We start from the raw sequence: 27,675 nt of genomic DNA on the forward strand, positions 1-27,675 counted from the left end.
ATGTTCTTTAAAAAATGTTCTAACAATGTGGATATAAAAATAAATCATACAATTATGCGTTAGATTTATTAAAACTGGTCTTTTTGTTTCCATTACGTGTGTTAGAGATTCACCTGGAGGGGATTACTTTTATTTACACTGTCCCATGTCTTTGGAACATGGTGGGGGTAAGAGTGAGGTTTGGTGCGCACCATAAACCGGTTTAAGCTCCCCGGTGGTGTTTTTGCCACTGACCGTTCCAAGGCGGTGCCCCACTGTGTTCCTTTGTTTGTTCGTTTTGTCCTTATGTGTTGATTTTGTGTGCGCGCGTGTGTGTGTTGTTCGTTTTGTCCTTATGTGTTGGCTTTGAGTGTGTGTGGCGTGTGTTTGTGAGTTGTTCGTTTTGTCTTTATGTGTTGGTTGAGTGTGTGTGTGTATGTGGTGCACGCGTTTGCGTGCTGGGGGTTCGTTTTGAGGAGGCCGCGCTTTTAGTGCGTGGCATTCCCTGTTTGATACTTTTCTTTGTTTTTTTTTACATTATAAAAAACCTGATCAAAAACTAATTTCAGTGAACTATACCCCCTACTGAATTTGTTTTTTGAATGAAGGGGCTAGATTTTGAAAGATATAATAATCAAAGCGCAAAAAGCAAAATTTATTGAAGAGATCCTGATAAAAAATGCTACTGCACCACCGCCCTACTGGTCTATTTCTGTCGTAAGTTTCATGAAGATCCTCAGTGGGTTAATTGTGTGTGGGAATTAAATGAATGTAAGATAATTAAAGGGCAATAACTCTATAGTCATTGAAGTTATCCTGACAAACTCTGCATATACCTTATAACTATCTACACTTGTGTAAATTTCCATAAAATTCAGGCTACTTGGATACAATCAAACATACCTATTAATTACCTAATAAAGTGAAAATACTTTACTTTACTAGGTCAAGGGGGAGAATTCTACGTGTGGGTAAAGTGAAATTAAATACATACCAGCAACAACGTTTTTATTCACATCCTCAGACTTACATTGTTTCTTTCCTGTGATAACAACACTGATAAAGCTGCAAACCTGACATGGGATATTAATAAAATCTTAATAAAATCTGGAAAGTTGATCCCTCGGAAGCACGAGAACAAAGCAAACAGTGAAAATTGCAGACTCGGTTTTATTGAGTCTGTTCATGAGCAGTAATAGAATAAGACTTGTGCCCAAACCCAAAAAGAAAAAGTGGAAACTCCACAGTCGCTCAAGGGATGCTACCGTCCACGCCCTCTAGGCCCCCGATAGATTGGTCCAGCCCTTTTTGTTCATTAAACATGGCCGCTTCCTTATTGGGGCACTATGGCTTTTGTATGCTAGCTTTCGATTGGTCACTTTTCATAAGCGAACAGCCATTTTGTTTGGTTGCTCTTGTATTGGAAATTAATAAATTTTTCCTGTGAGGGTTATCGTAAGTGTGTAAATTTATTAGTAGTGTTCTTAGATCAAAATGATCGTATTAAACATCTCGTGCGGATTAAACGTTTATGGAATTTTATTTAAGCTACCAATCAGGACAAGTGAGTATTAGTATTTGGATAACATCAACTTAGTTTTTACTGAAATATTGTATTTTGTATATCTTTTTTAAATAGTTTGTTATAAATGTTTCAAGTTTGTTACGCGCTTATTTTTGTTATAAGTACGCCATCGCTTCATACTTTCAAAGTGAAACAGGTATGGCGAGTTTATGTAAATAATCCTTATCATCGATTAAACGTCAATACTTCCTGCTTCACTTTAACAAACATGGGAACCTCTTTATACATTTCAGACTACGTTTGTCATAAGAAGAAGTGAAAAACGCAGGTTTCAAAAGTAATAAATTCTAACAATATGATAAGACCAGGTATAATTGGATACATCTTATTAAGTGTAGTTGTATATGCTCATTCTCTGGACAAACTTGAGGTAAACGTTACTCAGGTAAGATTCAAATAAATAATTGAGCCGTGCCATGAGAAAACCAACATAGTGGGTTTGCGACCAGAATGGATCCAGACCATCCTGCGCATCCGCGCAGTCTGGTCAGCATCCATGCTGTTCGCTTTCAAAGCCTATAGTAATTAGAGAAACTGTTAGCGAACAGCATGGATGCTGACCAGACTGCGCATATGCGCAGGCTGATCTGGATCCATGCTGGTCGCAAAGCCACTATGTTGGTTTTCTCATGGCGCGGCTTCATTTACAATAAAGATGTAACTCTGAATGTTATACCTTTAACATTTTTATACAGACATTTTAAAATAAATTTCCTGATATTAGTAGCTCAACATGTTTATAAAATGCATTTTTCCTTAAATGCTATGCTGAATTTCTAATTGGCTGTAACATACACTGGATTTACACAGTACAATTTAGAAATACATGATTTTATGTTATAACACCAAAGCTGTCTTTTCTGTTTTTCTGCCGGAAAAAATGTAATTAGCAGTGGTTTATTTCTTGTGACCAAACAGTATATTGCAATGGCCAAATAGTATATTGCAATGAAAATTACATTAGCACTAATTGAGTACCAATCCCTTACACTTTTACATTTGATTTACACTATTAATATAACAAGTCTCCTGGTTGGCAGAATTAAGTTAACGTGTAGACGGACCTTCTATTCATATAGTCTATCGCCTGTTCTTTTATATAAAATTATGCGTAGGTAAGGAAGCGTTGTAAAATTTATTTTTCATTAAAAGTGGCCGTCGTATAGACACAACTATTTTAGTCTTTGACATTTAGAATTAAATAGTTCGTTACTTCTATAATATTGTCAATAACTCATATCTTCAAACGATAATATATGTACACCTCTATTTACATTTTCTTGTGAAAACACACCTTAAACCCTTTGGGTCAACCATCAGTATGTACATAGCAATTTATGTTATTAATCATTCATACTGTAAAAACATAGTGTTAATTATGTAAATGTGCATTAACGGAAGAGAATTTCCCCGAGTGATAATAAAATTTGTAAATAGATCACTCGTTTTGAGAGAGATAATGAAATGTGCAACACCTTGCGTCCTCGACCAGACTGTCTTGTACCTGAACATTATATAATAACTGTTATACTGATTTCGAGTATAAGAAAGGTAAGAGAATTCTTGTCTGATAGGATTGTCTTATATTCATCAACTTCAGTTACGAAAGTGACACTAATGTTGATAAAATAAGTAGAAATGTGAAATCTAACATTCCTTCTAGTGCATTTTAGGCTAGATGTTTTTTCTTGCTAGATTTCTTTACAGAGTGTTTCAAAACAATGTATACACAGTCATCAAAGTGAAAGAACCCCAGAAATAAATTTAAAAGTATAAAATGATATAGGAATAATTAAGTAAATATATGTAAAATTGAATGCAGCCTTCACTTCAGAATGCCATATAAAGTGATAACAGGCTGGGTAATAATTAGTACTGGTGAGAAAGAAACAAGAGAAAATGTGTTTTGAGATGATATTATACATAAAGTTAAATGTACAAGAAGAGCATTTGCAAAAAGAGATTCAAAATGCCTTTTTGGTTGCGGGTTTATCCCGGTACCAAAGTTAAAGTGTATTTCTGACAATCATAGCATCTTTATTTTATTCCGAATCACATCCAAATGATGTTCATGTGCTACACAAAATAGTCCCATTTATGAACAGTGCGGATGAATTATCAATGAACAAGCAGTTCTTATTCAACCTGTATCCACTCACACTGACCATTTAGATTATATAAGATCTATCAATGATAAGGTATTCCAGCCCATGGTTATATCACAAGCTGGGTCAGGCGGAGTTCATCTTAGAGATGAGGCACATTAAATTTGTATTTGATTCTCATTCATGTATATTCATAGACTGGCATTTAAACAGAAAATCTACCAAAAACCCGCAACCATCAGACATTTCAAGGCTTTGATTAATGTAAAGGGACTACCAGATTCTTTGAGAAGAGCAGGATCGACTGCCCCGTACTTACCTCCTCTCATTGGTATTAAAGATAAACGCAGACATAAATTGAATTGGACCTGATTGAATATTTCTAAATTATGGAAATGATTTGTACCTTGTCTTTGTAGGACAAGAAATGTGGACAAACGCCGTGTCCATGTAAGTTTTACAATGTTTAGCTGCCTTTGTTAATAAACAGTCTGATTCAACAGAAGTAAGATTAAGTTTTGTTAACTTTATTGTAACAGTTATTCATTCAAAAATGGAAAGAAAGATTGCATTATTTTATCATACACGCAGGTTTACTAAATAGAATGTATACATTACATTGAGTAATTCCATCAAAAAAATGAAAAGAGCATACTTTCTTTTACTTAAAAAAAAACATAAACAGCAATGTGAAATGATTATTTGGCTAATCTTTTTTCAAAATATTGGTTTTTACAAAAAACCTAAAAAAGCAACATTTAACGAAAAATTTAAACAAAACAAAGTTGCTTAACGATTCTTTTTAAATTTTAAACTTATATCGAATGTAAAACTTTGTAGCCCCAGGATTTTTTTGTTTTGACAAAAAAAATTGTTTTTGTGTGGGTTTCCCCTGTAAGAGTTTTATTGTCATAGTAACCATAACGAAAAAACAAGCGGACAATCCCGGGTGTAAGAGTTTTTTTTTTGGTTTTAGTTTTCCCATTTTCAACAGTATTTCGGTTTTGTAACCAACCAGTTTCATGATCTTACCAGTAAAAGCCCGTCGTGATAACAAATTTTCCCAACATAATTAGGGAAGAAGAATGTTTTAAAGCCCAATTTTACATTATCGATCAACACGGAACATAGCAGCCCAGGGATTGAAATTACGACCCTGCGACAGTCAGACCTGCCCTTTCCCTATTGAGATAAGTGGGCTGTATCAGTTAAAGTCTTTTAAAAAATTTTAATTTTTAAAAGAAATTTTAAATTAAATTTGTTCTGCTTCCGCATTTCAGTGTTATTTGGTAGACCTTTGAAATTTTATTTTAGCTCACCGTCACATAGTGAAAGGGAGCTTTTGTGATCACCCTTGTCCGAGCCGTGCCCGCCTCCGTCAAAAATTTTTTGGTCTGCACGATAGTGGTTTCTTTAGATTTTATTTTAACCAAACTTGCACACAATTTGTATCACCTGAGATCTGGGTTCCTTTCTTGAACTGGCTAATCCCATTAGGGGTTTCCCCAGATTAGGCCCCTGAAAGGGCCCAAAAATTTAGCTATTTTGCCCTTGTTGCCAATGAGTTTTCATTTATATTTGAATTTAATCAAACTTATACAAAACTTGTGTCACCAAAATTTTGGGTTCCCTTTCTTAAACAGCAGACCCTTTGGGGTTCAGATTTTGGGGGGCCCCTGAAAGGGCCAAAATTTAGTTTTTTAACCTTGGCACAATAGCACTCTTTTAGTTTTATTTTAAACCAAATTTGCAAAATTTGTATCACTATAAAATTTTGGGTTTCCCTTTCTGAATGGCGAAATTCCTTTATGGGTTCCAGAGTTTAGGCCCGAAAGGGCCAAATTAGCTATTTTTACCTTTGTCTGCCACAATAGAGCTTATTTATGATTTAAATTTTAATCAGACCTGCACAAAACTTGTGTCACATAAGATCTCGGTTCCTTTTTTTAAACGCCAGATCCCTTTAATGGGTTCCAGAGTTTATGGCCCCTGAAAGGGCCAAAATTAGCTTTTTTGACCTGTTGCACAATAGAGCTTCACTTAGATTTATTTAACCAAACCTTGCACACAACTTGTAATTTACCACAAGATCTGGCCTTTCTGAACGGGCCCAGATTCCATCATGGGTTCCAGAGTTATGGCCCTTAAAGTTCAAAATTTGGCTATTTTGGTTTTTTGCAGCATTAAGATACTTCATTTATGGTTTTATTTGATACAAACTTCCAAAAAAATCTTCAACAACAATAAATCTTGGATTCCCATGACAATCAGATCCAATGAGGTTCCAGAGTTAATTTAATCTGATTACCTCCCCTATTGTAATCAAAAGGATTTAGTCAGTAGTACTTATAGGACTTATTGAAATTTCATTATTTTCATTAGTTGGACGAGCCAACAGGGTAGATAACTATGGATGATTTTATGTAAAATTTACCTCCTTTTTTATTTCAAATTAAAATGGTATATCTCGTAACAATGAAGATACTGATCTGAAATTTCTTTATGTAAAACAGATTTATTTGGCAGACCTTTTTTGTTCACTTACAAAATTTTTTTTTAATTATTCCCTTTACGTTACTAAAATAGCTTATTTTTGTAATTTTTTTATTATTGGCCGTAGGGAAAAACCTAGACCACTTTTCTTGGTAACCAATTGGAGGGGGGGGGCTTCCCTCCAATTTTTAGGTGTATTTGACATATTGTACCTTGTAAGATTTTTTTTCTTTTTGGTTAAATTTCTTCTCTTTGTTTTCCTGTCCTTGTGACTTGATATTTTTTCTGAGGACCTTCTTGTCCTCAAGTGCAATGATAACAGGTGAGCGATATAGGGCCATCATGGCCCTCTTGTTTGTTTCAACTCGTTTAATAATTTCATTCTAAAAAGAGCATGATGAAAGTTCCTTTATGATGAATCTAGTAGCGTTTAGTTTTTACATGTTATTTTACATGAATGAGATGCTGCGTATACAAATGTTCGATCTATACTCAGTCTAAAGGTCACAAGTTCAACTATTCTTTGAAAGAATCACTTTCTCTTCCTAAGTAACCAACAACGATCCTCAAGAACCTGTTCTGAAATAAATCTATTACAAGAGGCCACTTTATTCCACAGTGTGGCGTGGCTTATCGTGAAAGGTTAAACTGTATTTACTCGTTGTTCTTTTGCAGGGGGAAATGTGCTTGTCATTGTTGCAATAGTTGCTATAGTCGCAGCCATTGTGTTTGTATGTTATCGGCGAAAGAAAAGACAATCGTATGGGCAAATATAGGAGGTGAATAAAAAGTTTTTATCATGGAATACAAAGTATCAACAATCTACCCTTTGAACCATCAACAGAACGACGTTACTAATGTTGATAATTCGCATAAGGACATAAATTCGGTGTGATTTAAAGACAAGTTAAACAAACAATTTTTGAATACTTGTAAGGCCACGTTTTGTGTTTAACGTTTGTGTTGATTTAAATTTTACTTTTCACGTTTGTAACGTATCTAAGTTTTTTAAAATGTTTGACATATTTGCATATTTTATATCTTTACAGTAAGTTATCTGTGTCAACAGTATTATCATTTATTGAAATATTCAAGTTTCATTCACGATTATAATATAATAAATTGTTAAATAACCTTATCTTTATTGTAAAAAATTCAGTAAATACTTAAGCCTAAAATGTTTGTTTCCTGTATCCCTATTTTGCCGCGACCCTAAATGTTTTTATAGTTTTTCGCTATTTTCGCTATTTTTATACTTTCAAGAGAAATTGCTCTTTCTTTATTGTAAACAAATTCCTACCTACCTACCATTTTTGTTTTGTGTAGTGGGGTAGTATGAAAACAATTTTTTAGGGCCTTATCATCACGGAAACCGAATGTTGCCAATCCTATAAATTGTTGGAGAAGTGCAAAGGATAGAAGTTTCAAATTTGTAATTGGTGACTTAAATAACTAATGGGTTAAATCTGCCCTTCGTTGAACAGAAACCTGTTTTTCTTATAACTGTTTACTCTTGCGTAACCCTTTGCTATATAGTATTGATACGTGATTACTGATTTCTAGTATTTGTTTGTAAAAATTGGTTTTAAAAACCTATTTTTAAGGCGTTTGAATAATTTGTACATGGCCCATGTAAAAACAAATGGTTTTGACCCAAATTTTATTTCCAAAAAAGGATTTCGTGTTAAACGAATTTCAAATAAATCTATTTAATTCGATATTTTTGAAAACAATACACTCCCAAATACAGATGAAAGAAAAGCTAGGACAAAATGAGTGTGGTTAATACAGGAGGATACCACTTGTCAAGGAGTGGTCTTATATTTATCAGATAAACTGTAATCAGTAAAGAAAATTTTTTAAAAAAAGGCTTTAAATGTTTTCACTCCACACCAAACAAAAAATAAAACTTTCCTCTAACACTATATTTTTATCAACAACTTGGAACCAATTTTGGGCTACTTCACAATAATAACACAGTTAGTCATTCCTGTTTTGGGGTGAACAGTCCTTAAACACGATAGAAGCAGTCTACTGTTTCCGAGTCGAAGATCACCAGAATTACATTTGATTTTTTAGCGGCGCATTTTATTTCTTATTCATTTTAAGAGAAAAAATGCATGCTTTGAATCTTATCTTTATTTCCATTATCTGGAAAATAGGAACAGCGGTTCGTAATCAAAGAAATAGTAAAAACACTCTGACCTAAATATACCTTAGACAAGCCCGTATTATTAATCTGCGTCAGTATATACATGTAGTTGCAATTTCCTTTTCTCATATGACTGTGGTACATAGAACCTTATTAATATAGCGACACCACCATCTTATTGAACTCGATTCTCTTTAATCTAATTATGATAATCACGAATCTTTAGTGTTTCCGTATCATTTCAAATATAGATATACAACAAAATGGCATATTGTTACAGAGAGCATTGATACAATGTGTGCTGGATTATTGTTTCTTTAACACCGCAGTAAGTTCATTAGTAAAATGCCTCTTAAGCGATGCATTAAATTATATTCAATTTAAAAAGACATTTCGGTTTTAACGAATGTGCGACTACTTGGGTAACACTTGTCGTTTATAATACTTTTAATAGTTTCTTTTTGTTGTAATCAGTTTAATTTTGTATCACAAAATTTTCCCCACATGATTATTTGCCAGTAAACACATATTTACCTTTGTCTTTATACTTTTAACAGTGCTGTCTGACCTGCGGCCAAACACCATGTTCGGGTAAGATTATTTGAAGTAGTAACAATTAATTTTTATACATGACTAACCCTTTAAAAAAATTTAAAATCTGCAAATTTCCTCACTGCCCTTTGAGTACTTCAAGGTTTACTGCCCTTAAAACACGACAATACTGTTACAAATAATTTAACAGCACATATAACTATGAATATCAATATGACACGTGCCCCTTTAACATAATTAAGTTAACCATCACTGTAACATATATTTAACCTCATTTTAACATATAGTTAATCTGTTGTTGAAAAACAAGACTATTTAAAACAAAAGGCTTTTTAAATTTTCTGATTTAACTTCTTTACGGCATAAGAGTAAGTAAAACTGTGATTGTCTGATATAAAAAAGTATACAACATTATCAGATTAAAAGTGGAAACTAATTGAAAACTGATAGTACGAACATGTGCAGATGATATTTTAAAGTATCCCTTTTGAAACATTGTGTATTTCACAGATAGACATGTACGTTTTCAAAAGTTCATATTTTGATAACGTTATACCAAAATTCAAGTTTTGAAAGTAAAAAGTTAAAAAAAAAATAGGTATGAGTTTTTTCACGAAACGTGAACGAGTCTTTTCTATTTCATGGACAATAAATGTTTATAAAAACTACGTTCTATTCAATAATATGGATGGTCGTGATCACTTGCTCGTTTTAAGCTAGTTTTTTTAAACATTTGTACATAGATGAAGAATACTGCTGCAGTCGAAACAAGGAGAGCCGAAGAATTTTTGTTGTAGAAGTGATACCACAGGATTTAGTATAACTTGTGTTTCCGGACTTCTACCTATCTGGGTTCCCTTGGTGTAAGTATTTAAAAGTGAAAATATGTTGAGTTTAGATATAAGTCGCTTCCCCCGGAAAAAGGTACCGAAGTCATCAAAATGCCAAATCCTTTGTACGCCTGTTACGGAAAAAGGACGTATATGGGGGTTTTTCCGTGCATAAGTTCATTTTTTTCGTCAGTTCCCTCATATTTCGTGCCGGGACACTTCTCAAAACGATTCCTGTATTGACTTTAAGCATGACATAAAGTATGGTATGTGGTGATGAGGGCATTGTGCAGAGCGCTCAAACCAGATCGGTACATAAAATATCAAGGTCACAAATGGAACTTAAAGGGCATTGCCTCTTATTTTAGCGTGGCATACGTTTTAACCTTTAATTTGCATTGGTAGGTGGGATGAACATGTGCAAAGCTTAGAGGTAAAGGTCACAAAGTAAATCAAGCCTATCTTGTATTTTGGTCGGGCACAATCTCAATTGTTATTTTAATTTGGAATTAGTGGGTGGTGATGAGATGTTGAATGTCCCCCCCCCCCGCCACACACCACAAAAAAATCACTTTCTTAATTCTTGTGCCTTAGTACTCCAGCGCATGAAATTGTATGGTATACAAAGGGGCACAGTCCCAAAAAATTTGTTCAAAATGTCAGATATTTTCTCTGAGCACAATTTGAGTTTTAAAGGAGTGCAACAATCCTCATTAACCCCTCCACCACCCTTCCACGACACCGACCACATACATACACAAATTAACCCCATTGCCCCATTCTCACACCAACCGAAATAAAAACACTTAGTTCTTGTGCCTTAGTATTCCATTACGCCGCGGCAAAACGCAAACTCACCTAACCCCAACCCCAACCCCAACCCGCCAAAAAAAAATCCAATCTAGAATACGTATATTGCCCCGCTTTGCGGAACTGTGTTACATTTTATGTCTCTGATAGCCAGTGTCATATTTAAAACCAAGTTTATGTGTATTAACAGTATTATGTTTAAAAATAATACATACATTATATATTATATGTATTTGTGTATGCCTGTATAGTGTGCAATAATACCTTTGATTGCCAATGAAAGTATGAAATCGTATTTCCGATGAGGTCCTGGTAATATAATTACTAGCAATTTACTATTCAAACAATACAAGTAAATAAGAATAAGTAAATAAAAACTTTAATAAATACAATATAGTGTGTAAGACCTTGGAATATGGAAGCTACCACATGACACAATTCTATAATATATTTGCCGTTTACAAATATATCAATTTCACGAATTGGGCTTAAAATAAACACCCCGTCCAGTCGGTACAGATTTACTGTGGTTTGATACCCCAATTGATTGATACAAGACAAGACAAGACAAACAAATTTTATTATGTAACTTGTACACATATTTGGACATGTTTTATACAAACAAAATTTGTAAATGAAATTTGATAAGTCAGTGAAAAAACATAAGAAGAAAAAAATACGAATGGGATTTTATTTTGTAAATATTATGGAAACGCCAATTAAGAAGATAAATTTAATGAATGTGTGTGGAACATTTCTTGAATTTTTTTCCACTCGTGAAAACATTATTAACTTTAAGTGGAGAATGAAGCAGTTTTTAATTGGAAAAACCTAAATACAGGATTAAAAAATTTAAATTTAATAAGGAATGAAACATTTAAATCAAAAAAAAAAAACAGTATGATTACTACATTAGGTAGTCGATTAACAAATGTATACGAATTAGTCTGAGCTTACAAACCTGAATAAATGTATTTAATTATAAACTTAGCGATGTTTTACTATACATGGATAATTATATTGAAAGCTAACTTAAAAGATGAAGCTTTAAGTCAACAGTTTTTCATAATTACCACATGTAAGGTTTAGGCCAAATATGTGATAAATATATGGCTAGCGACGGACGTTATTCAGAAAAATAGCGCATGGCTGCAGAGAGCATGTGTTTTCTTTATTCATACTGCAAATAACTTATGACATTAGTTTTATGTTTATCTGTCAATGATATTTAATACTCGTACCACGGGGAAAACAGAGACATAAAACATTTGGATAACAAATGAACAAGGTGGTAAAATATATGCTGATACAAGTTATACGTATTTTCAAATTGACTAGACGAAGCCAAGCATATCTGGCTAAAATGAAGACTATCGATCATCTTGTACTGTAACTGTAGTTAACTGTTTTCTATTGTATTGCTGGGGGAACACAACATTCGTTAACCTGTTAATTTTTAACTGTCTGGCTATTATGTCAAGTTGAAACTTGATATTTCCCTCTATCTTGCATGGGGGAGTGCATTACTTAATTGTTGTACGTCGTGTAGTTGGAATCATTACAGCAATTGTATTTGTAATATATAGAAGAAAGAAGAGGCAAACTTATGGACAAATCTAGAGTGAAGAAACGATCTTAGTTGTGTTCATCCTCATATAAATACTTTAAAATGTTGCACTATGTAACAAACATATTACAAGGTTGCTAATACTGATTTTTTCCGTAAAATATCTAAATATTTCTCTAAGGTTTAGTTTAAATGTTAGCTTTTGCTTCATTTTTCAAAGTAAGATTTGTGAATAATCACTTTTTACTGTTGACCCATTCTTTAAACATCATAGATATAACTAGGGCGATTCCAGTTTACTATTTAAGTTCTTTCATGTGTTCATATTTAGCAAATCACATGAATACAAATTGTAAAGCTACCATAAGATTGATATTTGGAAGGAAAAAGTTTGTAGATATTTTATGTCGATTCTAAATCAGTTTTTGTGCGATAGTCTACACTACAGAAAACATTTTGGATCAAATTTTATAATGCCTTCAAAAACTAGGTCAGTAGGTCTAAAAATAGAAAAAAACTTGTGACCTCTCTAGAGGCCATATATTTCACAAGATCTTCATGAAATTGGTCAGAATATTCATCTTGATGATATCAAGGTCAAGTTCGAAACTGGGTCACGTGCCATCAAAAACTAGGTCAGTAGGTCTAAAAATAGAAAAACCTTGTGACCTCTCTAGAGGCCATATATTTCACAAGATCTTCATGAAAATTGGTCAGAACATTCATCTTAATGATATCTAGGTCTAGTTCGAAACTGGGTCACGTGCAATCAAAAACTAGGTCAGTAGGTCAAATAATAGAAAAACCTTGTGACCTCTTTAAAGGCCACATTTTTCATGGGATCTGTATGAAAGTTGGTCTGAATGTTCATCTTCATGATATCTATGTCAAGTTTGAAACTGGGTCACGTGCGGTCAAAAAGTAGGTCAGTAGGTCTAAAAATAGAAAAACCTTGTGACCTCTCTAGAGGCCATATATTTCATGAGATCTTCATGAAAATTGGTCAGAATGTTCATCTTGATGATATCTAGGTCAAGTTCGAAAGTGGGTCACGTGCCGTCAAAAACTAGGTCAGTAGGTTAAATAATAGAAAAACCTTGTGACCTCTCTAGAGGCCATATTTTTCATGGGATCTGTATGAAAGTTGGTCTGAATGTTCATCTTGATGATAGCTAGTTCAAGTTCGAAACAGAGTCATGTGCGGTCTAAAACTAGGTCAGTAGGTCTTAAAATAGAAAAACCTTGTGACCTCTCTAGAGGCCATACTTGTGAATGGATCTCCATAAAAATTGGTCAGAATGTTCACCTTGATGATATCTAAGGCAAATTTGAAACTGGGTCACGTGCCTTCAAAAACTAGGTCAGTAGATCAAATAATAAAAAAACCTTGTGACCTCTCTAGAGGCCATACTTTTCATGGGATCTGTATGAAAGTTGGTCTGAATGTTCATCTTGATGTTATCTAGGTCAAGTTCGAAACAGGGTCATGTGCGGTCAAAAACTAGGTCAGTAGGTCTAAAAATAGAAAAACCTTGTGACCTCTCTAGAGGCCATACTTATGAATGGATCTCCATATGAATTGGTCAGAATGTTCATCTTGATGATATCTAGGTCAAGTTTGAAACTGGGTCATGTGCCTTAAAAAACTAGGCCAGTAGATATAAAAATAGAAAAACCTTGTGACCTCTCTAGAGGCCATATTTTTCATGAGATCTTCATAAAAATTAGTTAGAATGTTCACATTGATGATATCTAGATAAAATTCAAAACAGGGTCACCTACCTTCGAAATCTAGGTCAATAGGTCAAATAATAGAAAAACCTTGTGACCTCTCTAGAGACCATATTTTTCAATGGATCTTCTTGAAAATTGGTCAGAATTTTTATCTTGATAATATCTAGGTCAAGTTCAAAACTGAGTCACATGAGCTCAAAAACTAGGTCACTATGTCAAATAATAGAAAAAAACGACGTCATACTCAAAACTGGGTCATGTGGGAAGAGGTGAGCGATTCAGGACCATCATGGTCCTCTTGTTTATCAACAAGTGCATATTGAAATTTGATTTTCATTCATTCATTTAATTTCCTTGTGCTATTTGAAATACATGTACTGATGTTTCATAATTTTACCAAAGTAAAATCCACCGCAAATTTAAATTTAAGCTGACAGAGACCGAAAAGAAGAACTGTCTTATGCAAAAAGAACCCTAAATAGCTGGCCTTCTTTATTCTGCAAAAATACTGAAAAATTGCCAATGGCTGCAGCACACATACAGTGACCCTTTTTATGTATCTGTAAATTGCATTTTAACGAAACTATAAATGGTGGATAAAAATCAAAAGGAGAATGGGAGCCTTGCGTGATGCAAGAATATTTTCAGTCAAACTCATAATAAAATCTGCTAAATGTGAGACACCGAAATTGTTGAGGCGGTGTATGACATAAGTTTTCTGTAGCAAAATTTATAATGCAACCATTTCATGATTAAAATACTGTCATATTTTCAAGTATATACATGCCATGTGATTTCAGTAAAACAATAAAATGCAAAGAATGAAATCTATATGAAGATTTTTTGGAAGCAAAGAACGCAACCAGTCGAACATAATAGCAGACTCGGTTCGACTGAGTCTGTTCGTGAGAGGTCATGAAATGTACACACACATTGCGTCCCTAAGCAACGGCTTAGGTGGAACTCTATTTTCCATTCATTCTACACTAAAAAGGCATGTTCTAAAATCTGGCCTGGCCCGATGTGTCCAATTTTTGATCAGGCCAAGCCAGGCCATAGATTTCAATTTCGTAAAAGGTGATAGTGATATCTATCCACAGGACAATAATATATTTTAGTCTTTCAGAAAGCTGTATTTCTGAAACGACAATAAACCCTAAATCAACAATAAATTTGTCTGTAGAAAAAAAGCTATTAGGAATGTTTGTAGAATGAAAACAGACATGCAGATTCGCTAGTGTTCAAGTCAGTTTACACAAAATTCATGAATATAATATTTAAAAATATCATTACACCTGCATAACCATAGCAACACAATTGCTCCACCCCATCAGGTTTCTTAAAGCTTTGATTTTTGGAAAATAAAACTGATGTTTGTGTAGTGTGCTTATAATAATATAGTAAAGCTCTCTGAATGTTGGGACACTCTCACAATTGTAACTTGATGTAAATAGAATTAAGCTGTTACAGTACTTTGTGTGTTAAAATATCAGTTTATATAATATCATATTAATTTTATATTCCATGCCTGATCTTTAAAAAATATAAAAGATTATGATGTTTCTCCCACTTTCAGTGATGCTATAAGTTTTCACATATTTATCAAGTATTATAAATACAATATTTTCAGGCCACTGAAACCAGAGCTTACATTCTATGGTGATGATGTAGTGTGACCAGTTGCAGAGTTTGTGCATAAGACAGTTAGGTAGAGTGAGTTTACATTTCGTTGGAATCCTTGTTGCAGGTACTTCTCCATTACAAAAGGAAGTAAAGGCCTGAAAGATGTTTTATAACCACATGTGATTACTGTGCCCATTATGTTAGTTAAGTCGTAAGTTCAGTAAGTTCTTAATAGTTATAGTATGTGTGAGAGTGTGTTACCAGGATATATCAGAGCTAGGGGTACATCGAGGGTATTTTTCTCTGTACATACCGGTAGGCCGAGACAGATTTGTGCAGAGAAAAATACCGAGATGTACCCCAAGCTCTGATATATCCTCGTAACACACGAGCATTACATATTATATAACTGTTTTATCGCATAGTTTTATCATTAAAATTTATATATTATTTTCATTTAAATTCGTTTATTATTATATTTACTCTTTTGATTTCCTTTCTGCGCCTCGCTGACTGAAACACTAAAACTTCTGTTTTAGAAAATGTGTTCCCCAGATAAAAGTATCCAACAGATTTCTGCATTGGTTTTAAATCTTTGCATTTCATTGACCAAACATATTGTAAAACGTGTTGTTTTGTTTGTAAAAAAAAAAACAAAGAAAAAGAAACATTTGAGAAATCTCAGAATTAGGCAATACTATTGAGTTTTTGAAATATTCTAGTTTGTTTATTCTTTTACTTTAATGTAGGTGTTTGTGATAATACTTTCTCTGTGAACTAATTGGAGCTAAAATCACCTTTTCTTTGAAAGGAAAAAATTATACTCCCTTGATAGGACCTCGATAGAGAAAAGGTGTTGCAATATATATCAGAACAGTTTTACTGTGCTGATGTATATCACAACAGTTTTTAGCTCACCTGTCACAAAGTGACAAGGTGAGCTTTTGTGATCGCGCGGTGTCCGTCGTCAGTCCGTGCGTGCGTGCGTGCGTCCGTTCGTCCGTAAACTTTTGCTTGTGTCCACTCTAGAAGTCACATTTTTCATGGGATCTTTATGAAAATTGGTCAGAATGTTCATCTTGATGATATCTAGGTCAAGTTCGAAACTGGATTACGTGCCTTCAAAAACTAGGTCAGTAGGTCTAAAAATAGAAAAACCTTGTGACCTCTCTAGAGGCCATATATTTCACAAGATCTTCATGAAAATTGGTCAGAACGTTGAACTTGATGATATCTAGGTCAAGTTTGAAACTGGGTCACGTGCCATCTAAAACTAGGTCAGTAGGTCAAATTTTAGAAAAACCTTGTGACCTCTCTAAAGGCCATATTTTTCATGGGACCTGTATGAAAGTTGGTCTGAGTGTTCATCTTGATGATATCTAAGTCGAGTTCAAAACTGGGTCACATGCGGTCAAAAACTAGGTCAGTAGTTCTAAAAATAGAAAAACCTTGTGACCTCTCTAGAGGCCATATATTTCATGAGATCTTCATGAAAATTGGTCAGAATGTTCACCTTGATGATATCTAGGTCAAGTTTGAAACTAGGTCACGTGCCTTCAAAAACTAGGTCAGTAGGTCAAATAATAGAAAAACCTTGTGACCTCTCTAGAGGCCATAATTTTCATGGGATCTGTATGAAAGTTAGTCTGAATGTTCATCTTGATGATCTCTAGGTCAAGTTTGAAAGTGGGTCACGTGCCGCCAAAAACTAGGTCAGTAGGTCTTGAAATAGAAAAACCTTGTGACCTCTCTAAAGGCCATATTTTTCATGGAATCTGTATGAAAATTGGTCTGAATGTTTATCTTGATGATATCTAGGTCAAGTTCGAAACAGGGTCATGTGTGGTCAAAAACTAGGTCAGTTGGCCTAAAAATAGAAAAACCTTGTCACCTCTCTAGAGGCCATACTTGTGAATGGATCTCCATAAAAATTGGTCAGAATGTTCACCTTGATGATATCTAGGTCAAGTTTGAAACTGGGTCACATGCCTTACAAAACTAGGTCAGTAGGTCAAATAATAAAAAAACCTTGTGACCTCTCTGGAGGCCATACTTTTCATGGGATCTGTATGAAAGTTGGTCTGAATGTTCATCTTGATGATATCTAGGTCGAATTTGAAACTGGGTCAACTGTGGTCAAAAACTAGGTCAGTAGGTCTAAAATTATTAAAATCTTTTGACCTCTCTAGAGGCCATATTTTTCAATGGATCTTCATGAAAATTGATCTGAATTTTCACCTTGATGATATCTAGATAAAATTCAAAACAGGGTCCATACCTTCGAAAACTAGGTCAATAGGTCAAATAATAGAAAAACCTTGTGACCTCTCTAGAGATCATATTTTTCAATGGATCTTCATGAAAATTGGTCAGAATTTTTATCTTGATAATATCTAGGTCAGGTTCAAAACTGGGTCACATGAGCTCAAAAACTAGGTCACTATGTCAAATAATAGAAAAAACGACGTCATACTCAAAACTGGGTCATGTGGGAAGAGGTGAGAGATTCAGGACCATCATGGTCCTCTTGTTTTCTAATGAAAGTCTATAGAGATTTCTGTGTTGATATATATCGTAACAGTTTTGTAAAATATCAGCACAGATTTTGTATATTAATGTGTGTTACCATGTTTAACATACAGCAAAGATCAAAGGAAAACTGCCGCACTATGCGATAAAAAGAACTTTGTGTCCGAGTTATTTTAAACAGTTTTAAGGAAATTCCAACAATACTTCAGACAGATTTTAATTATGTTGAGAAGTTGTGCCATGCACAAGAATTGGGTTCATATCTCCAAGGTTAAGGTCACAGCCAAGGTCACTTCACTTCATCAGTGTTTGTCTTTACTAGTGACATCTTGTTCAGTCTACCCTTATAACATATTTAGGTAATTCTGTTTATTCTCTGCCTATCACCAATGAGACAATTTATGTGTATGACTGTATGGGACTCTCAGATTAGAAAATTTTAATCAGGTGTCTTTTTTGCAGTTTTTTGGCAATTTAAGCTATTATTGTCAGACAAATAAACAGCTTATATTTCATTTTGAGAGAAAGATAACTCTGATTACACTGATAGATATCAGCTGTGAAATTCTTCCTATCAGAAAACAGCAAAATACACAAAATATTATTGTGACAATATTTTACGATGTTATAGTATTTCAAATCAAAAATGATTTATTTTTTCAGATATACTCGAGTTACAGATTTGCAGTAGCTGTCAGCAATCGAGAAACCAATAGCCACTCAAAGGACCCACATGACCAGACAAGTTGGCAAGATTATAAATTCAAGCGAAGTGTGCCAAAGTTCAAGTCTGGAGATATCATTGGCAAATCTTAGACATTTTTAGATGTAAGTTCAGTCAGTCAGTGTTAAATTACGATCCATCCGCCCTTTCGGGCACAACAAGGCATAACTGCCACATAGAGTAGTAGTAGACCGATTTTGCTTAGATTTAATTTTAAAATGACTTCATTTATATAGTTTTCAGTCAAAGGCTTTTCTCGGTATTTGTATTTTATTCTATATATCAAGTTCTGGAAAATAATAATATTGGAGATGAGTTTTTATCAAAAAATAAAGAAAATTAGATTTTATTGTTGATGTGTTTTTAGAATAAATATGTATAAAGTGACTATAGCAAAGGCAGAATTACTTGCCACCAGCAGGCTAGATATTTTTAGAGGCACAAAGTTCTATGCTTTTGGGCTAAAACAGCTATTTTCGTGAGGACATTAATTTGGGGATTTAAATTTTGAACATTAAGTGAATGGGAATTTTACTTAATATCCACTGAGTTTTAATTTTGTGGATAAAATATGCCCCGCAAAAATGAGTCCCTCAGGAAAATTTATGATTTAAAAAAGATTTTCTTTTCTCGTTTTTCAAAACTCTTTTCTGTGTTGCCTGAAAACTTGTCATATTTATATGAATATATTATATGACACATTTTGCACAGCACAGAATAAAGAACATAACTGTGGCAAGGATTGAACTTCTATATCATAGTTTTGTACATTATCTTCTATGCTAAATCATTGTGCTTGTGTATCATAAATACCCATGATTGATGTTAGGAGAGTAATAATAAGCAAATATGAAAATAAAATTTGATTTGTGCCTTATGAAATACTGGAATATATCAATGAAATAAAATTGATATTTTCACTGTTTGAAATGGTAAAAATATCTTTTTTTTGTTTTTCACTGGTATGACACTATACTTGAATGTGAAAGAATACGAATTATAAAACTTACTTCAGTAAAGTTAAGATATATATAAATACCTACACAAACATAAAGATGTACGGCCAACCAAAATAAAATGTAAATGAATGTGGAAACATCATAGAACTATTTGACGATGTTTAGCTCGACTATTCGAAGAATAAGTAGAGCTTTCCTACTCACCACGGTGTCGGCTTCGGCGTCACACCTTTGTTCAGTTTTTCGTACCAGTCCACATTTTGACAAAGTCTGTTGAGATAAAGCTTTGATACTTTCAGCACTTATTTACCATCACCATGTCCAGTTATAGGCAAGAGTACGTAACTCCATCAAGGATTTTGGCTGAATTATGGCCCCTTTCGACTTAGAAATCTGGGTTAAGTTTTTCGTACCAGTTCATTTTTTGACAAAGTGTCTTGAGATAAAGCTTTGAAACTTTCAGCACTTGTTAACAATCACCATGTCCAGTTATAGGCAAGAGTACATAACTTTATCAAGGATTTTAGCTGATTTATGGCCCCTTTCGACTTAGAAATCTTGTTAAGTTTTTTGTACCAGTCCACATTTTGACAAAGTCTTTTGAGATAAAGCTTTGACACTTTCAACACTTGTTTTCCATTACCATGTCCTGTTATAGGCAAGAGTACATAACTCCATCAAGGATTTTGGCTGAATTATGGCCCCTTTTGGCTTAGAAATCTTGGTTAAGTTTTTCGTACCAGTTCATATTTTGTGTAAAGTGTTTGACATATGGCTTTGAAACTTTTATCACTTGTTTAGTATAATAGTCTCTATCTGTAGGCAAGAGTACATAACTGTGTCATCTATTTTGGCTGAATTATGGCCCTTTTTGGACTTGGAAATTGGTTCTATTTTTGTACAAGTCCACGTTCTGTCAAAATTATTTGACATATGGCTTTTAAACTTTGAACACTTGTTAATCATCATGATTTCCATCTGTAGGCAAGAGTACATAATTCTGACAACTATTTTGGCTGAATTATGTCCCTTTTTGGACTTGGAAATCAGTTAAAATTTTCATACCATTCCATATTTTGTTTAAACTGTTGTGACTTTGAAACTTTGAACACTTCATTATCATCATGGTCAGACATTGCCATTTAATGCAAGACTTATCGAAATGGTTTGCCTAATTTATTTTTTTCTTTTGTCTGAAAATCTGTGGTAATATTTTGACCCCATTCCTCAATCAGTTCTTCAAATAGTCGAGCGCGCTGTCATCCGAAAGCTCATGTTTAAGGTAGATATCTTGATGTAACAACATTTTGACTTCATGACAAAATGCACAAGTCGTTGCACAGGCAAAATGGGAGTAATTTACCGGTAGTTAAAACCATTTAAATAGTATTATAAAAACATCATTTGTTTGTTTTACATGTAAATTCAAAATATATTTCACTTGTGAACACCATAATTTACATTTTCACTTGTGGCTGTGCTTCTCGTGAAAATATTACATATGGTTTCACTCAGTGAAATATATTTCAATCTTACACTGAAGCAAACAAATTTCTTTTAAGTGGCACAGATTACTCAAAAAAGGGAAGTTTATTAATGATTGTTTTATCTTACAATATGCAAAGCATAAAGAAGCAAGTTAAGTTACAGTGGAACCTGAAACTGATCTTTTTTCACGTTGACGTATAAATTTTACATCGAGGAGCATGATATAATTTTATGTCCCTTTTTATGTGTGTTTCACAATTTGTTTATTTACGTCAGTTTTGTCAGTTTTATTCTGGGTATTGAACAGATTCACAATATTAATATGTGTCGATAATATTATATATGTAGTGAATGGAGTGTTAGCTTTGTTTTAAGAAATATGTACTCCTTCTTTAGCAGAATAATATAGCGCTCCTAAATACGTGTAATATTTCTGCTGCAGAACTTGAGGCATATTTCTCGATACAAAGCTAATAACCTATAAATATTGTACTGAAGTATCAACCAAGGTTCAGTTTTGTTTCGTCTTTATGTTTTTGTTGTGAATGTTCTAGTTTACACTTTGTTGTAACATTATTTTTGTCAGTTAATTCACATTTTGTTTCTAGAAAATATTTGGGTATACTGACAGGAAGTCAATTTTTGTATTTTATTATCTCAGATTGTTCAAAGACATCTTGGTCGAATTTCTCTACTGTAAATAAAAGATCCAGAACATTGAATACTAACTAGTATATTTCTTTAAAGAAATGAACCTTTACAGATTTCACCTGGATCTTGCATGTTTAGCTCACCTGTCACATAGTGACAAGGTGAGCTTTTGTGATCACGCAGCGTCCGTCGTCCGTGCGTGCGTGCGTCCATGCGTAAATTTTTGCTTGTGACCACTCTAGAGGTCACATTTTTTGTGGGATCTTTATGAAAGTTGGTCAGAATGTTCATCTTGATGATATCTAGGTCAAGTTTGAAACTGGGTCACATGCCATCAAAAACTAGGTCAGTAGGTCTAAAAATAGAAAAACCTTGTGACCTCTCTAGAGGCCATATATTTCACAAGGTCTTCATGAAAATTGGTCAGAATGTTCACCTTGATGATATCTAGGTCAAGTTCGAAACTGGGTCACGTGCCTTCAAAAACTAGGTCACTAGGTCTAAAAATAGAAAAACCTTGTGACCTCTCTAGAGGCCATATATTTCACAAGATCTTCATGAAAATTGGTCAGAACGTTTACCTTGATGATATCTAGATCAAGTTCGAAACTGGGTCACAATGTTTTGTGAACACCAGACCTGATATTTCAAATTCAAATGGAAAAAAACATTTGTAGGTATCCCTTTGTGTCCCTGTCAAAAACTGATTGGTGACTTGACTGCTGTCTTACAGCTCTCTGTGATTTAGTCCAATCAGTGAACCTAGTTACCTCCCCTGATCCGTCCACTGAGTCACAAGACTGAAATGGATGTGATAATTATGCCACAAGTTGGACTATCTGCGACTGAACTAATACAATCATGTTTACTGACATTCTTCTTGTTTATCATGGCAACTTTGCCTAGGGTGTTTCCTTCTCAGCATGTTGTAATATATAAATAAAATCCAAGTTTATGTGATTTGTCTATGTACTATTATCCAAATGTACTATTGAAACATAAGTCAGAATGTTTTAACAATTATTTTATCTTCAGATTTAAATTGTTACCCATCAAGTGACTTTGCACATTGTTTTATTTTTTCTAAATTGATATTTTCATGTACCTCAATGAAAATTTGTGCTTATTTGTTTGAAATAAAAGATGTGTCTCTGATTTTGTTGTTTTCATTTTTGTAGATCATGGACACTTTAGTGCTGGAGAGACACTAATCCTTTTTTATGATTTTAAGTGAAAAATCAGTGTATGTACATTGCTATTACAGTTGTGAATAGACACTGATATATTTTAGGGACCTAAACCATGATTTATTAAATCATAATTATGTCTCCCAACATACAGTGGTGTGGGAGACATATTGATTTACTCTTGTTTGTGTGTCCGTCACATTTCTTGTCCGCACTCTAAGTCAAACATTTCTCATCCGATCTTAACAAAACTTGAACAAAATGTGTTTGACCATAAGTGCTCGGCCAGATTCAATACCAAGCCAAATTCACCCAGGCACTTCGGAATTACGGCCCTTGGATTACCGAAAATAGGCCTTTTTACCCTTGTCAGTGCTCTCAGTCAAACATTTCTCATCCGATCTTCACCAAACTTGAATAAAATGTTTTTGATCATAAGTCCTCAGCCAACATAGAGAAATAGCCGAATTGGCCAAGGCACTTTGGAATTATGGCCCTTGAATTACCGAAAATCGGCCTTTTTACTCTTGTTCGCGCTCTAAGTCAAACAGTTCTCATCCGATCTTCACCAAACTTGAACCAAATGTTTTTGACCATAACTCCTCGGCCAAGTTCATTAACTGACCAAATCGCCTAAGGCAGTTCAGAATTATGGCCCTTGAATTACCCAAAATCAGCCTTTTTACTATTCAAAGATATATTTGTAGTGAGTAAACAGTATATAAAGACTGTCTTACTATTTAGATGATTAGGCAGTTGTGGGAGACGCTTTTCTCAAAAGCAGCTCTAGTTTTTAAATGTTTTAAAGATACATAAGACCCAGTCTCATATTTGAAAGTATGAACAATGACTTCATAGTTACTAAGTTAACATAAAATTAATGTGTAAGTACAGTGTGTCAGATTCAAAATAGTACTTAATACATGTGTAGCTGTGCGCAGTGTATATATGTGTGCTACCACTAAAATCCTGGAAGTTTTTTTTTAAACAAATGACAGTTTTTACATAACATTAAATTGTGAATGTAGCTCTACAGACATGATAAGTTTATATAGTTGGTCAAGATGAATTAATTTGATGGAGATTTTAGCTCAACTATTCAAAGAATAGTAGACTCCACTTGTGGGAATAGATTGAAACTTCACACACATCACTGTGATAAACTGACCTACATTGCGCAGGTTCCATAACTCTGTTTTGCTTTTTTACAACTCTATTTCAAATGTTTAAGCCTTCCATTTTGTGTCTGCTCTGTATCTGCTAAACCCCTTGAAGGGTTTTTAATGAATCTATGGTCAAATGATCACCTCATCAAGATGATGTGCAGAACTCATGAAACAGCCATGTTGGGTCAAGGTCACAACTCGAGGTCAAAGGTTTGAGCCTTCCATTTTGTGTCCGCTCTGTATCCCCTAAACCCTTTAAAGGATTTTCATAAAACTTGGGTCAAATGATCACCTCATCAAGATGATGTGCATAACTCATGAGTCAGCCATGTCAGCTCAAGGTCAAGGTCAAAGGTTTGAGCCTTCCATTTTGTGTCCGCTCTGCTTGAAGAATTTTCATGAAACTAGGGTCAAATGATCACCTCATCAAGACGATGTACAGAACTCATGAGTCAGCCATGTCGACTCGAGGCCAAAGTCATAACTTCAGATCAAAGATTTGAGCCTTACATTTTTTTTGTCCGCTCTGTATCTCCTAAACCCCTTGAAGGATTTTCATGAAACTTGGGTCAAACGAACACCTCATCAAACCATTTGCAGAACTCATGAGTCAGCCATGTTGGCTGAAGATCAAAGGTTTGAGCCTTCCATTTGTGTCCACTCTGTATCTTCTAAACCCCTTGAAGGAGATGTCGTCATACATGGACTATAAAATATACTTAACAACGTCAATGCTTCCGCTCTATACCAACAACACTTTTGCTATCAATAACAGCGGCGGGGGATATAGTGTCTTTCAGACTGCCTTGTTTTTTATGTTTTAGCCACTTCTCTTACACCATTGGGCAGATTTCCACAAAACCTTACAAGACTTATCAGTGTCGCATGTAGTTATGTATATCTTGGGCATGTTCTGGTTCATGGCTCTCAGTGGAGTTGTGGCCCTTAATTTGTCATATTTTATTGTGTTGGCACTACTTGCTGTAAACCACTGGGCTAAATTTCACCAAAACTTGTGAGTGATCAGTGTGGAGCATAGTGTTCAGTGATTTTCACTTTGGTAATGGCCCTTAATTTGTGGCGTTTTACAATGTCTGCATGTTAAGTGGTGTGCGTGTGTATGTTGTTTTTTTTTCATGAAAAACTATCTGAAGTCTGTTTTAGAGCTGTGACCCTTTTCTAGACTTCGAAATAGTAAAACTGCATCAGGATATTGTGTACTCGACTCGTCCTTCGTTTTTCATCCAGTTGAAATGAAGCTTCCTAAAAATAAAATCGAGATGCGCATATTATTGGGACTTTTATGCCTAGTGTTTTCTGGGTCTGGACTTTATTTATTTGTCCCTATCAAAGAAGAGTGGGTACATTATTTTCCTCATTGAATATGATTATCTGGTATGTAGATCTTTCAGTAGACTGTTTGGTTTCCAGTCAATAACTAGAGAATGTTTGGATCACAATAGTCAAACTTCACAGAATGATTGCCTGCGACCAATGAATAACTCCCTACTGTTCTGTAGATCAATAGTTCAAGGCCGAGGTCACATGCACAATTTTGGGATTGAAAACAGTTCCTGCTCAGTAACTAAAGAATGTCTTCGCCTACTGTTATCAAATTTCATAGAAAGATTGCCTGAAGTCACTAGATGAACACTATTTTCTTAGGCTTTTAAGTTTACAGCGACATCGAAACTCAAAACGGTTCAGTGTACACCAGACCTGGGGTAATTAAAAATGTAATTGCAATTAAATTACATTTCCCAAGTAATTGAATGTAATTTGTAATTGGGTCATTTATCAATTACATGTAATTGTAATTTAATTAATTACAGAACAGTTCTAGGGTGTAATTGACAATTACATTTTAATTACTTTCCAATTACATGGCACATGCTAATCCAGTTTGTTGAACAAATAGTATATATAATTTGTTCAACAAACTGGATTATTATTTTATGTTTATTACTAGTGACACTTCACTTTAACATGCTAATATGCATTTCATAGTTGTGAAAAATAACAATAGAATATTATGGTAGGTGTTAACCCCTTGGACATAGCTCCTTTGTTCTGATATTTGTTTCATTAGAACCAACTGGTAATCTTTGATGATGTTTGTCACTGTTTTTGGAGAAAATGATCAAATTAGGATTTGAAATTGTTACTTGCATAATTATTATTTAGATTTTTATCGGAGCAAAATTGAAATGCTTAGCATTTAGTTTAATCATTTTTTATCTGTGATAAAATTTGTTGTATTAAATGATATAAACAACATAGCATTTCACAGTTCTAACAAGATAAAAGATTTAATTATTATTGTAGACATTATGAGTCTGGACTTTACAGTTTTAGTGACATAGTTATTCTAGGATGACTCATGAATGTTTTACAACTTATTTTCGATGTGGTCCTTTGGATAACTTGTAGTGTCAAGGATAAAAACTTAAAATATATGTTTAAAATGTAAATGATTAAATACTGAACTAGACTAGAGAAATTCAGACCTCAGAGAAATACCTGACTTTACATGCATCTTCTCTAACCAAATTCTGCTAGACGATGTATTAACTATTAATTAGGGCTGACTTGTAGCTCCTTTTGCAATAATATTAAAGATCAAGTAATGTTCTCCTGCAAACACAGATTTTACTTTGAGCTTAAATTCAATATTGAAATAACTGAAATCAGTTTATATGTGGATTATCATGTTTGTGTAGTACAAAGTAAAGAACTTTGCTACAGTGTTCGTGTAAGAAGCACCACATTTGGTATTGTAATTGAATGTAATTAATTACAATTTCCAATGTAATTGTAATTTAATTAATTACATTGCTAAATTTCATGTAATGGTAATTGTAATTTAATTGGACATTTCTCAATGTAATTGTAATTTAATTAATTACATTTTAAAGTAATTGACCCCAGGTCTGGTGTACACATCGTAACTAAAGAACTCCTTGACATACAAACACCAAGCTTTAATTGATTATTGCCTGTGGTCAGTAGTTGCATCGCACTGCTTTTTACGGAACATAGGTTAAGGCCATAGTGACATCAAGACTGAAAATGGTTCCTTCTAAATAAACTAAATAATGTTTTGGCCTACAGCCGTCAAACTTCATAGAATGATTGCCTGTTGACAGTAGATGAACCTCACTGCTGTAGCCACTTAGCACTAGGTCAAAGACAGACTGACATGTGGACTGAAAATGGTTTCTGCTAAATACCTTAAGAATTAATTTAATCCATTGAGCTTGCTGTCTTCAGACCTCGTAGAATATGATTGCATGTCAGTAAATAAGGCCTACCTTTTGTAGTTTTTTTTAGTCAATAGGTCAAAGAATCAAAGGACAATGTCACAGTGCTCTCGGGACTGGAAATGGGAAAGGCCGTCTTGGGGCTTACACATGTCTTACAAATAGCTGTTTTTCCGTCAAGCATTTTAGGAGGCATGTTATAATACAATGTTGTTCAGGACTATGAATTGCCATTGTAACTGTAAATACTGTATACGGTGTAAAAATTAGCTTTTTCAATT

At 34.0% G+C, this 27,675-nt stretch overlaps 1 long non-coding RNA gene across 1 annotated transcript; it reads left to right on the plus strand.

The window, feature by feature from the left end:
- Nucleotides 1-1,456: 1,456 nt before the first annotated feature.
- Nucleotides 1,457-4,119, plus strand: LOC123562855 (uncharacterized). The gene is made up of 3 exons (XR_008367155.1): nucleotides 1,457-1,543; nucleotides 1,798-1,949; nucleotides 4,089-4,119. It is a non-coding gene; the product is annotated as an uncharacterized LOC123562855 (long non-coding RNA).
- The last annotated feature ends 23,556 nt before the right edge of the window (nucleotides 4,120-27,675 follow it).

Source organism: Mercenaria mercenaria, chromosome 2, assembly GCF_021730395.1.
Source record: "Mercenaria mercenaria strain notata chromosome 2, MADL_Memer_1, whole genome shotgun sequence".
Lineage (NCBI taxonomy): Eukaryota > Metazoa > Mollusca > Bivalvia > Venerida > Veneridae > Mercenaria > Mercenaria mercenaria.